This window comes from Amia ocellicauda, unplaced genomic scaffold, assembly GCF_036373705.1.
Source record: "Amia ocellicauda isolate fAmiCal2 unplaced genomic scaffold, fAmiCal2.hap1 HAP1_SCAFFOLD_71, whole genome shotgun sequence".
Lineage (NCBI taxonomy): Eukaryota > Metazoa > Chordata > Actinopteri > Amiiformes > Amiidae > Amia > Amia ocellicauda.
Window position 1 is genome coordinate 387,501 of NW_027102999.1, and position 15,000 is coordinate 402,500.

A 15,000-nucleotide genomic window follows, 5' to 3' on the forward strand; every position below is an offset into this window, starting at 1 on the left:
TCGGTCGGTCGGTCGGTCAGAGAGTGAGTGAGTGAGTGTGTGTGCTGAAGGGAAGCTCCAGCCCGGCGTCCGTCCCCACCGGGGAGTTGTGCCCGGGCCCGGGCCTCCTGCCGACGGACCGTGTGGCGCATTGTCCCGACTGCGGACTTTCTCCAGCAAAAAGGCGGAGGTGCAGTACCGCCATTTCGCCACACGAGGGACGGAATGGCACCCAACTGCCCCCTGGTGTCGAAAAAGCGCAAGGGCACCCGGGCCGGTCCGCCCCAGGCAGCGGCCGAGATGCAGCACCGGGGGCCCGGCCTGCCTGCCCTGGAGGTCAGCCTGCCAGCCCTGGAGGTCTGCCTTCCAGCCCTGGAGGTCAGCTATCCAGCCCTGGAGGTCTGCCTGCCTGCCTGCCTGCCCTGGAGGTCAGCCTGCCAGCCCTGGAGGTCTGCCTGTTAGCCCTGGAGGTCTGCTATCCAGCCCTGGAGGTCTGCTATCCAGCCCTGGTAGCAGCACTGCCAGCCCTGGAGGTCTGCCTGTTAGCCCTGGAGGTCTGCTATCCAGCCCTGGTAGCAGCACTGCCTGCCCTGGAGGTCTGCCTGCCTGCCTTCCAGCCCTGGAGGTCTGCTATCCAGCCCTGGTAGCAGCACTGCCTGCCCTGGAGGTCTGCCTGCCTGCCCTGGAGGTCTGCCTTCCAGCCCTGGAGGACAGCCTGCCTGCCCTGGTAGCAGCACTGCCTGCCTTCCAGCCCTGGAGGTCTGCCTGTTAGCCCTGGAGGTCTGCTATCCAGCCCTGGTAGCAGCACTGCCTGCCCTGGAGGTCTGCCTGTTAGCCCTGGAGGTCTGCTATCCAGCCCTGGTAGCAGCACTGCCTGCCCTGGAGGTCTGCCTGCCTGCCTTCCAGCCCTGGAGGTCTGCTATCCAGCCCTGGTAGCAGCACTGCCTGCCCTGGAGGTCTGCCTGCCTGCCCTGGAGGTCTGCCTTCCAGCCCTGGAGGTCTGCTATCCAGCCCTGGTAGCAGCACTGCCTGCCCTGGAGGTCTGCCTGCCTGCCTTCCAGCCCTGGAGGTCTGCTATCCAGCCCTGGTAGCAGCACTGCCTGCCCTGGAGGTCTGCCTGCCTGCCCTGGAGGTCTGCCTTCCAGCCCTGGAGGACAGCCTGCCTGCCCTGGTAGCAGCACTGCCTGCCTTCCAGCCCTGGAGGTCTGCCTGTTAGCCCTGGAGGTCTGCTATCCAGCCCTGGTAGCAGCACTGCCTGCCCTGGAGGTCTGCCTGCCTGCCCTGGAGGTCTGCCTGTTAGCCCTGGAGGTCAGCCTGTTAGCCCTGGAGGTCTGCTATCCAGCCCTGGAGGTCAGCTATCCAGCCCTGGAGGTCTGCCTGCCTGCCTGCCTGCCCTGGAGGTCAGCCTGCCAGCCCTGGAGGTCTGCCTGTTAGCCCTGGAGGTCTGCTATCCAGCCCTGGAGGTCTGCTATCCAGCCCTGGTAGCAGCACTGCCTGCCCTGGAGGTCTGCCTGCCTGCCCTGGAGGTCTGCCTTCCAGCCCTGGAGGACAGCCTGCCTGCCCTGGTAGCAGCACTGCCTGCCTTCCAGCCCTGGAGGTCTGCCTGTTAGCCCTGGAGGTCTGCTATCCAGCCCTGGTAGCAGCACTGCCTGCCCTGGAGGTCTGCCTGCCTGCCCTGGAGGTCTGCCTGTTAGCCCTGGAGGTCAGCCTGTTAGCCCTGGAGGTCTGCTATCCAGCCCTGGAGGTCAGCTATCCAGCCCTGGAGGTCTGCCTGCCTGCCCTGGAGGTCTGCCTGTTAGCCCTGGAGGTCTGCTATCCAGCCCTGGAGGTCTGCTATCCAGCCCTGGTAGCAGCACTGCCAGCCCTGGAGGTCTGCCTGTTAGCCCTGGAGGTCTGCTATCCAGCCCTGGTAGCAGCACTGCCTGCCCTGGAGGTCTGCCTGCCTGCCCTGGAGGTCTGCCTGTTAGCCCTGGAGGTCAGCCTGTTAGCCCTGGAGGTCTGCTATCCAGCCCTGGAGGTCAGCTATCCAGCCCTGGAGGTCTGCCTGCCTGCCCTGGAGGTCTGCCTGTTAGCCCTGGAGGTCTGCTATCCAGCCCTGGAGGTCTGCTATCCAGCCCTGGTAGCAGCACTGCCAGCCCTGGAGGTCTGCCTGTTAGCCCTGGAGGTCTGCTATCCAGCCCTGGTAGCAGCACTGCCTGCCCTGGAGGTCTGCCTGCCTGCCCTGGAGGTCTGCCTGTTAGCCCTGGAGGTCAGCCTGTTAGCCCTGGAGGTCTGCTATCCAGCCCTGGAGGTCAGCTATCCAGCCCTGGAGGTCTGCCTGCCTGCCTGCCTGCCCTGGAGGTCTGCCTGCCTGCCCTGGAGGTCAGCCTGTTAGCCCTGGAGGTCTGCCTGCCTGCCATCCAGCCCTGGCAGCAGCACTGCCTGCCCTGGTAGCAGCACTGCCTGCCCTGGAGGTCTGCTATCCAGCCCTGGTAGCAGCACTGCCTGCCCTGGAGGTCTGCTATCCAGCCCTGGAGGACAGCCTGCCTGCCCTGGTAGCAGCACTGCCTGCCTTCCAGCCCTGGAGGTCTGCCTGCCTGCCCTGGAGGTCAGCCTGTTAGCCCTGGAGGTCTGCCTGCCTGCCATCCAGCCCTGGCAGCAGCACTGCCTGCCCTGGTAGCAGCACTGCCTGCCCTGGAGGTCTGCTATCCAGCCCTGGTAGCAGCACTGCCTGCCCTGGAGGTCTGCCTGCCTGCCTGCCAGCCCTGGAGGTCTGCCTGTTAGCCCTGGAGGTCTGCTATCCAGCCCTGGAGGTCTGCCTGCCTGCCATCCAGCCCTGGCAGCAGCACTGCCTGCCCTGGTAGCAGCACTGCCTGCCCTGGAGGTCTGCTATCCAGCCCTGGAGGACAGCCTGCCTGCCCTGGTAGCAGCACTGCCTGCCCTGGAGGTCTGCTATCCAGCCCTGGAGGACAGCCTGCCTGCCCTGGTGGCAGCACTGCCTGCCCTGGAGGTCTGCTATCCAGCCCTGGAGGACAGCCTGCCTGCCCTGGTAGCAGCACTGCCTGCCCTGGAGGTCAGCCTGTTAGCCCTGGAGGTCTGCCTGCCTGCCCTGGAGGTCAGCCTGTTAGCCCTGGAGGTCTGCCTGCCTGCCATCCAGCCCTGGCAGCAGCACTGCCTGCCCTGGTAGCAGCACTGCCTGCCCTGGAGGTCTGCTATCCAGCCCTGGTAGCAGCACTGCCTGCCCTGGAGGTCTGCCTGCCTGCCTGCCAGCCCTGGAGGTCTGCCTGTTAGCCCTGGAGGTCTGCTATCCAGCCCTGGAGGTCTGCTATCCAGCCCTGGTAGCAGCACTGCCTGCCCTGGAGGTCAGCCTGTTAGCCCTGGAGGTCTGCCTGCCTGCCCTGGTAGCAGCACGGCCTACCTGCCTGCCTGCCCTCGAGGTCTGCCTGCCTGCCTGCCCTGGAGGTCAGCCTTCCAGCCCTGGCAGCAGCACGGCCTACCTGCCTGCCAGCCTGCCCTCCCCAGCCACACAGCCCTGCCTGCCTGCCTGCCAGCCCTGGAGGTCTCCCTGCCAGCCCTGGAGGTCTGCCTGCCTGCCTGCCTGCCTGCCTGCCTGCCCTGGAGGTCTGCCATCCTGCCTTCCAGCCCTGGAGGTCAGCCTGCCAGCCCTGGAGGTCAGCCTGTTAGCCCTGGAGGTCTGCTATCCAGCCCTGGAGGTCTGCCTGCCTGCCATCCAGCCCTGGCAGCAGCACTGCCTGCCCTGGTAGCAGCACTGCCTGCCCTGGAGGTCTGCTATCCAGCCCTGGAGGACAGCCTGCCTGCCCTGGTAGCAGCACTGCCTGCCCTGGAGGTCTGCTATCCAGCCCTGGAGGACAGCCTGCCTGCCCTGGTGGCAGCACTGCCTGCCCTGGAGGTCTGCTATCCAGCCCTGGAGGACAGCCTGCCTGCCCTGGTAGCAGCACTGCCTGCCCTGGAGGTCAGCCTGTTAGCCCTGGAGGTCTGCCTGCCTGCCCTGGAGGTCAGCCTGTTAGCCCTGGAGGTCTGCCTGCCTGCCATCCAGCCCTGGCAGCAGCACTGCCTGCCCTGGTAGCAGCACTGCCTGCCCTGGAGGTCTGCTATCCAGCCCTGGTAGCAGCACTGCCTGCCCTGGAGGTCTGCCTGCCTGCCTGCCAGCCCTGGAGGTCTGCCTGTTAGCCCTGGAGGTCTGCTATCCAGCCCTGGAGGTCTGCTATCCAGCCCTGGTAGCAGCACTGCCTGCCCTGGAGGTCAGCCTGTTAGCCCTGGAGGTCTGCCTGCCTGCCCTGGTAGCAGCACGGCCTACCTGCCTGCCTGCCCTCGAGGTCTGCCTGCCTGCCTGCCCTGGAGGTCAGCCTTCCAGCCCTGGCAGCAGCACGGCCTACCTGCCTGCCAGCCTGCCCTCCCCAGCCACACAGCCCTGCCTGCCTGCCTGCCAGCCCTGGAGGTCTCCCTGCCAGCCCTGGAGGTCTGCCTGCCTGCCTGCCTGCCTGCCTGCCTGCCCTGGAGGTCTGCCATCCTGCCTTCCAGCCCTGGAGGTCAGCCTGCCAGCCCTGGAGGTCAGCCTGTTAGCCCTGGAGGTCTGCCTGCCTGCCTGCCTGCCTGCCCTGGAGGTCAGCCTGCCAGCCCTGGAGGTCTGCCTGCCTGCCTGCCTGCCCTGGAGGTCAGCCTGCCAGCCCTGGCAGCAGCACGGCCTACCTGCCTGCCTGCCCTGGAGGTCTGCCTGCCTGCCTGCCCTGGAGGTCAGCCTTCCAGCCCTGGCAGCAGCACGGCCTACCTGCCTGCCAGCCTGCCCTCCCCAGCCACACAGCCCTGCCTGCCTGCCTGCCAGCCCTGGAGGTCTCCCTGCCAGCCCTGGAGGTCTGCCTGCCTGCCTGCCTGCCTGCCTGCCTGCCCTGGAGGTCTGCCATCCTGCCTTCCAGCCCTGGAGGTCAGCCTGCCAGCCCTGGAGGTCAGCCTGTTAGCCCTGGAGGTCTGCCTGCCTGCCTGCCTGCCTGCCCTGGAGGTCAGCCTGCCTGCCTGCCCCGGAGGTCAGCCCCAGGCAGCCGGGTGGCCTGCCTGCTGCTGCTAGGCCGCTGCCCCGAGCCGCCGACCCCATCGACAGGAACACGAGAGAGTTTACAAGCGAGAGGAGGCCACATATTCGACACCTTTCGTGCTCGTTTTAGTCTCCAGTCTGTTTTGACGTGTGTTATTCTGAATCTGCTGCTTTAACTCAAGGGATTCTGTCGCGATTGATGCCTTGTCCTTCGCTGTATGTTTGCACTGGTGTTGTAAGTCGCCCTCTGTAAGATCATCATTTATTATCTGCCAAGAAATAAAGATCATCATAATGTTCCCCAACTTTCAGCTTCTGGGGAGTTTGTTCCAGAGTGTGACGACTCTCTCTCTATCACCATCTCTCTCTCTATCTCCATCTCTCTATCACCATCTCTCTCTCTATCACCATCTCTCTCTCTATCTCTATCTCTCTATCACCATCTCTCTCTCCATCTCCATCTCTCTCTCTATCTCCATCTCTCTCTATCTCCATCTCTATCTCCATCTCTCTATCTCCACCTCTCTCTCCCTCTCCACCTCTCTCTCTCTCTATCTCTCCCTCTCTCTCACTGTGTGTGTGTGTGTGTGTGTGTGTGTGTGTGTGTGTGTGTGTGTGTGTGTGTGTGTGTGTGTACAGCAGTGTCCCTAGACGAGAGAGAGATCCCTAGACGGGGAAATTACTTTCAAACTGCAGTACCGAAATGTGTCCGTTAGATGGTAGCATGCACCAAGGAATGAAGGAAAGTGCAAAACAAAATGAAAAGGCACATCGCCTGGGCGAAAAATAATCGTAACAAATCAACGGGGGCATTTCTCCGAAAACTAACACCGGGGCAGTGCTCAGGGGGGTCCCACCTCGTGGCCACCCGGTTTGGGGGGCGATCGGGGCCGGTTCCGAAAATCGCTAAATCTCCCATAGCCAGCCCACGCTCCATCCGATAGAGCAATGCCGGGCGGCCGGCCGGCAACTACGGATCATAACAAATCAACGGGGGCATTTCTCCGAAAACTAACACCGGGGCAGTGCTCAGGGGGGTCCCACCTCGTGGCCACCCGGTTTGGGGGGCGATCGGGGCCGGTTCCGAAAATCGCTAAATCTCCCATAGCCAGCACACGCTCCATCCGATAGAGCACTGCCGGGCGGCCGGCCGGCAACTACGGATCATAACAAATCAACGGGGGCATTTCTCCGAAAACTAACACCGGGGCAGTGCTCAGGGGGGTCCCACCTCGTGGCCACCCGGTTTGGGGGGCGATCGGGGCCGGTTCCGAAAATCGCTAAATCTCCCATAGCCAGCCCACGCTCCATCCGATAGAGCACTGCCGGGCGGCCGGCCGGCAACTACGGATCATAACAAATCAACGGGGGCATTTCTCCGAAAACTAACACCGGGGCAGTGCTCAGGGGGGTCCCACCTCGTGGCCACCCGGTTTGGGGGGCGATCGGGGCCGGTTCCGAAAATCGCTAAATCTCCCATAGCCAGCCCACGCTCCATCCGATAGAGCAATGCCGGGCGGCCGGCCGGCAACTACGGATCATAACAAATCAACGGGGGCATTTCTCCGAAAACTAACACCGGGGCAGTGCTCAGGGGGGTCCCACCTCGTGGCCACCCGGGTCTGGGACCGATGGGAGCACTTTAAAATTTTCGAGTCAGGGGACCAGACGGCCGAGTGAAAAACTTTGAAAAATATTCTATCTCCTCACTCCCATTGACTTTACATTAGGGCGACCAGGCGGCCGGCGGAAAAAAAATCATAACAAATCAACGGGGGCATTTCTCCGAAAACTAACACCGGGGCAGTGCTCAGGGGGGTCCCACCTCGTGGCCACCCGGGTCTGGGACCGATGGGAGCACTTTAAAATTTTCGAGTCAGGGGACCAGACGGCCGAGTGAAAAACTTTGAAAAATATTCTATCTCCTCACTCCCATTGACTTTACATTAGGGCGACCAGGCGGCCGGCGGAAAAAAAATCATAACAAATCAACGGGGGCATTTCTCCGAAAACTAACACCGGGGCTGTGCTCAGGGGGCTCCCAGCTATCAGCCACCCTATCCCGGGACCGATGGGAGCACTTTAAAATTTTCGAGTCAGGGGACCAGACGGCCGAGTGAAAAACTTTGAAAAATATTCTATCTCCTCACTCCCATTGACTTTACATTAGGGCGACCAGGCGGCCGGCGGAAAAAAAATCATAACAAATCAACGGGGGCATTTCTCCGAAAACTAACACCGGGGCTGTGCTCAGGGGGCTCCCAGCTATCAGCCACCCTATCCCGGGACCGATGGGAGCACTTTAAAATTTTCGAGTCAGGGGACCAGACGGCCGAGTGAAAAACTTTGAAAAATATTCTATCTCCTCACTCCCATTGACTTTACATTAGGGCGACCAGGCGGCCGGCGGAAAAAAAATCATAACAAATCAACGGGGGCATTTCTCCGAAAACTAACACCGGGGCTGTGCTCAGGGGGCTCCCAGCTATCAGCCCCCCGGGTCTGGGGGCATTGTTTTTCTTTTTAATCATTTTGAGCATTTCCCCCAGTTTAGAGATGTGTGCCCCTAGACAACCCATTGAGAATAACTATGAAATGTTCTGAAGTTTTGATTTTCAAATGTCGGTGAAAATTGAAAAACGTCATATATTCTTCAAAGGAAGCATGGGGCGATGGTAGGGAGAGTCCCCGCAGCGTGCCTCGGCGGCGATGGGAGCGTTTTCGATGTCCCCGTCCCCCCCCCATAGGGATAGAAGGGGAGTTAGGTGACCAGGCGTCCCGGGTCCCAAAAATCGAAAAATTAATATAGAATGCTTTTTAATCCAGAAATAAAGTAGGGGGCAGTCCTGGTGAGAGTCCCAGCCACAGCCCCAGTGTGTTTTGGAGCCGTTTGGGGCCGGGTGAAAAACTTTGAAAAATGTTCTATCTCCTCACTCCCATTGACTTTACATTAGGGCGACCAGGCGGCCGGCGGAAAAAAAATCATAACAAATCAACGGGGGCATTTCTCCGAAAACTAACACCGGGGCAGTGCTCAGGGGGGTCCCACCTCGTGGCCACCCGGGTCTGGGACCGATGGGAGCACTTTAAAATTTTCGAGTCAGGGGACCAGACGGCCGAGTGAAAAACTTTGAAAAATATTCTATCTCCTCACTCCCATTGACTTTACATTAGGGCGACCAGGCGGCCGGCGGAAAAAAAATCATAACAAATCAACGGGGGCATTTCTCCGAAAACTAACACCGGGGCTGTGCTCAGGGGGCTCCCAGCTATCAGCCACCCTATCCCGGGACCGATGGGAGCACTTTAAAATTTTCGAGTCAGGGGACCAGACGGCCGAGTGAAAAACTTTGAAAAATATTCTATCTCCTCACTCCCATTGACTTTACATTAGGGCGACCAGGCGGCCGGCGGAAAAAAAATCATAACAAATCAACGGGGGCATTTCTCCGAAAACTAACACCGGGGCTGTGCTCAGGGGGCTCCCAGCTATCAGCCACCCTATCCCGGGACCGATGGGAGCACTTTAAAATTTTCGAGTCAGGGGACCAGACGGCCGAGTGAAAAACTTTGAAAAATATTCTATCTCCTCACTCCCATTGACTTTACATTAGGGCGACCAGGCGGCCGGCGGAAAAAAAATCATAACAAATCAACGGGGGCATTTCTCCGAAAACTAACACCGGGGCTGTGCTCAGGGGGCTCCCAGCTATCAGCCCCCCGGGTCTGGGGGCATTGTTTTTCTTTTTAATCATTTTGAGCATTTCCCCCAGTTTAGAGATGTGTGCCCCTAGACAACCCATTGAGAATAACTATGAAATGTTCTGAAGTTTTGATTTTCAAATGTCGGTGAAAATTGAAAAACGTCATATATTCTTCAAAGGAAGCATGGGGCGATGGTAGGGAGAGTCCCCGCAGCGTGCCTCGGCGGCGATGGGAGCGTTTTCGATGTCCCCGTCCCCCCCCCATAGGGATAGAAGGGGAGTTAGGTGACCAGGCGTCCCGGGTCCCAAAAATCGAAAAATTAATATAGAATGCTTTTTAATCCAGAAATAAAGTAGGGGGCAGTCCTGGTGAGAGTCCCAGCCACAGCCCCAGTGTGTTTTGGAGCCGTTTGGGGCCGGGTGAAAAACTTTGAAAAATGTTCTATCTCCTCACTCCCATTGACTTTACATTAGGGCGACCAGGCGGCCGGCGGAAAAAAAATCATAACAAATCAACGGGGGCATTTCTCCGAAAACTAACACCGGGGCTGTGCTCAGGGGGCTCCCAGCTATCAGCCACCCTATCCCGGGACCGATGGGAGCACTTTAAAATTTTCGAGTCAGGGGACCAGGCGGCCGAGTGAAAAACTTTGAAAAATTTTCTATCTCCTCACTCCCATTGACTTTGCATTAGGGCGACCAGGCGGCCGGCGGAAAAAAAATCATAACAAATCAACGGGGGCATTTCTCGGAAAACTAACACCGGGGCAGTGCTCAGGGGGGTCCCACCTCGTGGCCACCCGGTTTGGGGGGCCATCGGGGCCGGCTGAAGAATCGCCCATACTCTGCCATAGGCAGCCCACGGTCCATCCGATCAGAGCAATGCCGGGCGGCCGGCAACCTATGGATCATAACACATCAACGGAGGCATGATAAGAGCATCTTTTATTATCTGCCAAGAAATATAGACCATCACAATGTTCCCCAACTTTCAGCTTCTACCACATCGCTGGGGAGTTTATTCCACTGTGTGACTACTCTCTCTCTATCTCTCTCTCTCTCTCTCTCTCTCTCTGTGTGTGTGTGTGTGTGTGTGTGTGTGTGTGTGTGTGTGTGTGTGTACAGCAGTGTCTCCGGTTTTCCTTTTGGAATGCCTTGAAGCCGGGGGGGCTTTGCACTCATGAGAACATAGGGTGTCCTTGCCCTCCTTTCGCAGCCCAGGGCATTGAGAGATCCCTAGACGGGGAAATTACTTTCAAACTGCAGTACCGAAATGTGTCCGTTAGATGGTAGCATGCACCAAGGAATGAAGGAAAGTGCAAAACAAAATGAAAAGGCACATCGCCTGGGCGAAAAATAATCATAACAAATCAACGGGGGCATTTCTCGGAAAACTAACACCGGGGCAGTGCTCAGGGGGGTCCCACCTCGTGGCCACCCGGTTTGGGGGGCGATCGGGGCCGGTTCCGAAAATCGCTAAATCTCCCATAGCCAGCCCACGCTCCATCCGATAGAGCACTGCCGGGCGGCCGGCCGGCAACTACGGATCATAACAAATCAACGGGGGCATTTCTCGGAAAACTAACACCGGGGCAGTGCTCAGGGGGGTCCCACCTCGTGGCCACCCGGTTTGGGGGGCGATCGGGGCCGGTTCCGAAAATCGCTAAATCTCCCATAGCCAGCCCACGCTCCATCCGATAGAGCACTGCCGGGCGGCCGGCCGGCAACTACGGATCATAACAAATCAACGGGGGCATTTCTCCGAAAACTAACACCGGGGCAGTGCTCAGGGGGGTCCCACCTCGTGGCCACCCGGTTTGGGGGGCGATCGGGGCCGGTTCCGAAAATCGCTAAATCTCCCATAGCCAGCCCACGCTCCATCCGATAGAGCACTGCCGGGCGGCCGGCCGGCAACTACGGATCATAACAAATCAACGGGGGCATTTCTCCGAAAACTAACACCGGGGCAGTGCTCAGGGGGGTCCCACCTCGTGGCCACCCGGTTTGGGGGGCGATCGGGGCCGGTTCCGAAAATCGCTAAATCTCCCATAGCCAGCCCACGCTCCATCCGATAGAGCACTGCCGGGCGGCCGGCCGGCAACTACGGATCATAACAAATCAACGGGGGCATTTCTCGGAAAACTAACACCGGGGCAGTGCTCAGGGGGGTCCCACCTCGTGGCCACCCGGTTTGGGGGGCGATCGGGGCCGGTTCCGAAAATCGCTAAATCTCCCATAGCCAGCCCACGCTCCATCCGATAGAGCACTGCCGGGCGGCCGGCCGGCAACTACGGATCATAACAAATCAACGGGGGCATTTCTCGGAAAACTAACACCGGGGCAGTGCTCAGGGGGGTCCCACCTCGTGGCCACCCGGTTTGGGGGGCGATCGGGGCCGGTTCCGAAAATCGCTAAATCTCCCATAGCCAGCCCACGCTCCATCCGATAGAGCACTGCCGGGCGGCCGGCCGGCAACTACGGATCATAACAAATCAACGGGGGCATTTCTCCGAAAACTAACACCGGGGCAGTGCTCAGGGGGGTCCCACCTCGTGGCCACCCGGTTTGGGGGGCGATCGGGGCCGGTTCCGAAAATCGCTAAATCTCCCATAGCCAGCCCACGCTCCATCCGATAGAGCACTGCCGGGCGGCCGGCCGGCAACTACGGATCATAACAAATCAACGGGGGCATTTCTCCGAAAACTAACACCGGGGCAGTGCTCAGGGGGGTCCCACCTCGTGGCCACCCGGTTTGGGGGGCGATCGGGGCCGGTTCCGAAAATCGCTAAATCTCCCATAGCCAGCCCACGCTCCATCCGATAGAGCACTGCCGGGCGGCCGGCCGGCAACTACGGATCATAACAAATCAACGGGGGCATTTCTCGGAAAACTAACACCGGGGCAGTGCTCAGGGGGGTCCCACCTCGTGGCCACCCGGTTTGGGGGGCGATCGGGGCCGGTTCCGAAAATCGCTAAATCTCCCATAGCCAGCCCACGCTCCATCCGATAGAGCACTGCCGGGCGGCCGGCCGGCAACTACGGATCATAACAAATCAACGGGGGCATTTCTCGGAAAACTAACACCGGGGCAGTGCTCAGGGGGGTCCCACCTCGTGGCCACCCGGTTTGGGGGGCGATCGGGGCCGGTTCCGAAAATCGCTAAATCTCCCATAGCCAGCCCACGCTCCATCCGATAGAGCAATGCCGGGCGGCCGGCCGGCAACTACGGATCATAACAAATCAACGGGGGCATTTCTCCGAAAACTAACACCGGGGCAGTGCTCAGGGGGGTCCCACCTCGTGGCCACCCGGTTTGGGGGGCGATCGGGGCCGGTTCCGAAAATCGCTAAATCTCCCATAGCCAGCCCACGCTCCATCCGATAGAGCAATGCCGGGCGGCCGGCCGGCAACTACGGATCATAACAAATCAACGGGGGCATTTCTCCGAAAACTAACACCGGGGCAGTGCTCAGGGGGGTCCCACCTCGTGGCCACCCGGGTCTGGGACCGATGGGAGCACTTTAAAATTTTCGAGTCAGGGGACCAGACGGCCGAGTGAAAAACTTTGAAAAATATTCTATCTCCTCACTCCCATTGACTTTACATTAGGGCGACCAGGCGGCCGGCGGAAAAAAAATCATAACAAATCAACGGGGGCATTTCTCCGAAAACTAACACCGGGGCAGTGCTCAGGGGGGTCCCACCTCGTGGCCACCCGGGTCTGGGACCGATGGGAGCACTTTAAAATTTTCGAGTCAGGGGACCAGACGGCCGAGTGAAAAACTTTGAAAAATATTCTATCTCCTCACTCCCATTGACTTTACATTAGGGCGACCAGGCGGCCGGCGGAAAAAAAATCATAACAAATCAACGGGGGCATTTCTCCGAAAACTAACACCGGGGCTGTGCTCAGGGGGCTCCCAGCTATCAGCCACCCTATCCCGGGACCGATGGGAGCACTTTAAAATTTTCGAGTCAGGGGACCAGACGGCCGAGTGAAAAACTTTGAAAAATATTCTATCTCCTCACTCCCATTGACTTTACATTAGGGCGACCAGGCGGCCGGCGGAAAAAAAATCATAACAAATCAACGGGGGCATTTCTCCGAAAACTAACACCGGGGCTGTGCTCAGGGGGCTCCCAGCTATCAGCCACCCTATCCCGGGACCGATGGGAGCACTTTAAAATTTTCGAGTCAGGGGACCAGACGGCCGAGTGAAAAACTTTGAAAAATATTCTATCTCCTCACTCCCATTGACTTTACATTAGGGCGACCAGGCGGCCGGCGGAAAAAAAATCATAACAAATCAACGGGGGCATTTCTCCGAAAACTAACACCGGGGCTGTGCTCAGGGGGCTCCCAGCTATCAGCCCCCCGGGTCTGGGGGCATTGTTTTTCTTTTTAATCATTTTGAGCATTTCCCCCAGTTTAGAGATGTGTGCCCCTAGACAACCCATTGAGAATAACTATGAAATGTTCTGAAGTTTTGATTTTCAAATGTCGGTGAAAATTGAAAAACGTCATATATTCTTCAAAGGAAGCATGGGGCGATGGTAGGGAGAGTCCCCGCAGCGTGCCTCGGCGGCGATGGGAGCGTTTTCGATGTCCCCGTCCCCCCCCCATAGGGATAGAAGGGGAGTTAGGTGACCAGGCGTCCCGGGTCCCAAAAATCGAAAAATTAATATAGAATGCTTTTTAATCCAGAAATAAAGTAGGGGGCAGTCCTGGTGAGAGTCCCAGCCACAGCCCCAGTGTGTTTTGGAGCCGTTTGGGGCCGGGTGAAAAACTTTGAAAAATGTTCTATCTCCTCACTCCCATTGACTTTACATTAGGGCGACCAGGCGGCCGGCGGAAAAAAAATCATAACAAATCAACGGGGGCATTTCTCCGAAAACTAACACCGGGGCTGTGCTCAGGGGGCTCCCAGCTATCAGCCACCCTATCCCGGGACCGATGGGAGCACTTTAAAATTTTCGAGTCAGGGGACCAGGCGGCCGAGTGAAAAACTTTGAAAAATTTTCTATCTCCTCACTCCCATTGACTTTGCATTAGGGCGACCAGGCGGCCGGCGGAAAAAAAATCATAACAAATCAACGGGGGCATTTCTCCGAAAACTAACACCGGGGCAGTGCTCAGGGGGCTCCCAGCTATCAGCCACCCTATCCCGGGACCGATGGGAGCACTTTAAAATTTTCGAGTTAGGGGACCAGGCGGCCGAGTGAAAAACTTAGAAAAATTTTCTATCTCCCCTAGGTGACCAGGCAGCCGGAGCTGATTTTTCTGACCCCTAAAACAATTATTAAAAGGTATTTTTTCGCCAAACTAAGACTTTTAAAATTCAAATAGGATGATTATCTACTGCCCCAGTGGGTTTTTGAACCATTTTAAGCCTTTTTGACAGTTTTCATTTTTCCCCCATTGACTTCAATGGGAGTTAGGTGACCAGTCCTCCGACTTTTGAACCTCTCCTGGGGGGGCTGTGAGCCCCCGATTTCTTTGCAAAGCACGTCATTCGATTCGTCTCAGTCCCCTCTATATACCCCGTGTGTTTGTTTTCTCGAAAAACCCCCGGAACACGGTTTTTTAGGGGGGGGGTGGGGGGGGGGTACTTCGGAGCCATTTGGGGGGGGGTAAACGACATTTCCCGAAATTAATTTTAACACAGCCTTCCTCAGAATCGCTTTTCCAACAAAATCCTTTTTATTTCGAGTCTCTACGATGTTCCTAAGTGGTCGAAACCACTTTTGGACAGTTTTTACACCAAACGGCTCGGGCGCACAGCGGGCCGTGTGCCGATGGGCGGTTCTCGCGGGTCTGAGGCGGGGCTAGGCTGCTCGCGGCGGGCATGGGAGTGCCGTGTGCAGCCGCCACAGTGTTCCAGGCTGTCAGCATTTCTCTACGGTGCCGGGGGAAATACAGGAACTGGGTTTTTGAAGACACTTAGTGCAATGAGAGAGGTCAAAACTGAGCTAAGGGCACTTGCTGGAGGAAAGTGGCTGGGCCCCGCTAGCTCTTTTACGGACACTTTCTGGACTTGGCCCGGGATTTTCAGACGGTTCTTTGCGACTGTCTGATCATCCAGCGAAATGCAAGGGGGGGAACGGTCCCGGCCGCACCCCGCGTTTCAGGCCTCGTCGGCGGCCCGCTCCGGCGGCTGCGCCCGCTAAGTCTTCGCGGCCCGCCGTGGAGAGTGTGTATGCTGCCCGCCCCAGACGTTCACCCCAAGGGCTTGCGGGCCTTTAAGGGTCTGTCTTTCGGGGTTTCACGGGCTCTGACCTCACCTCCCT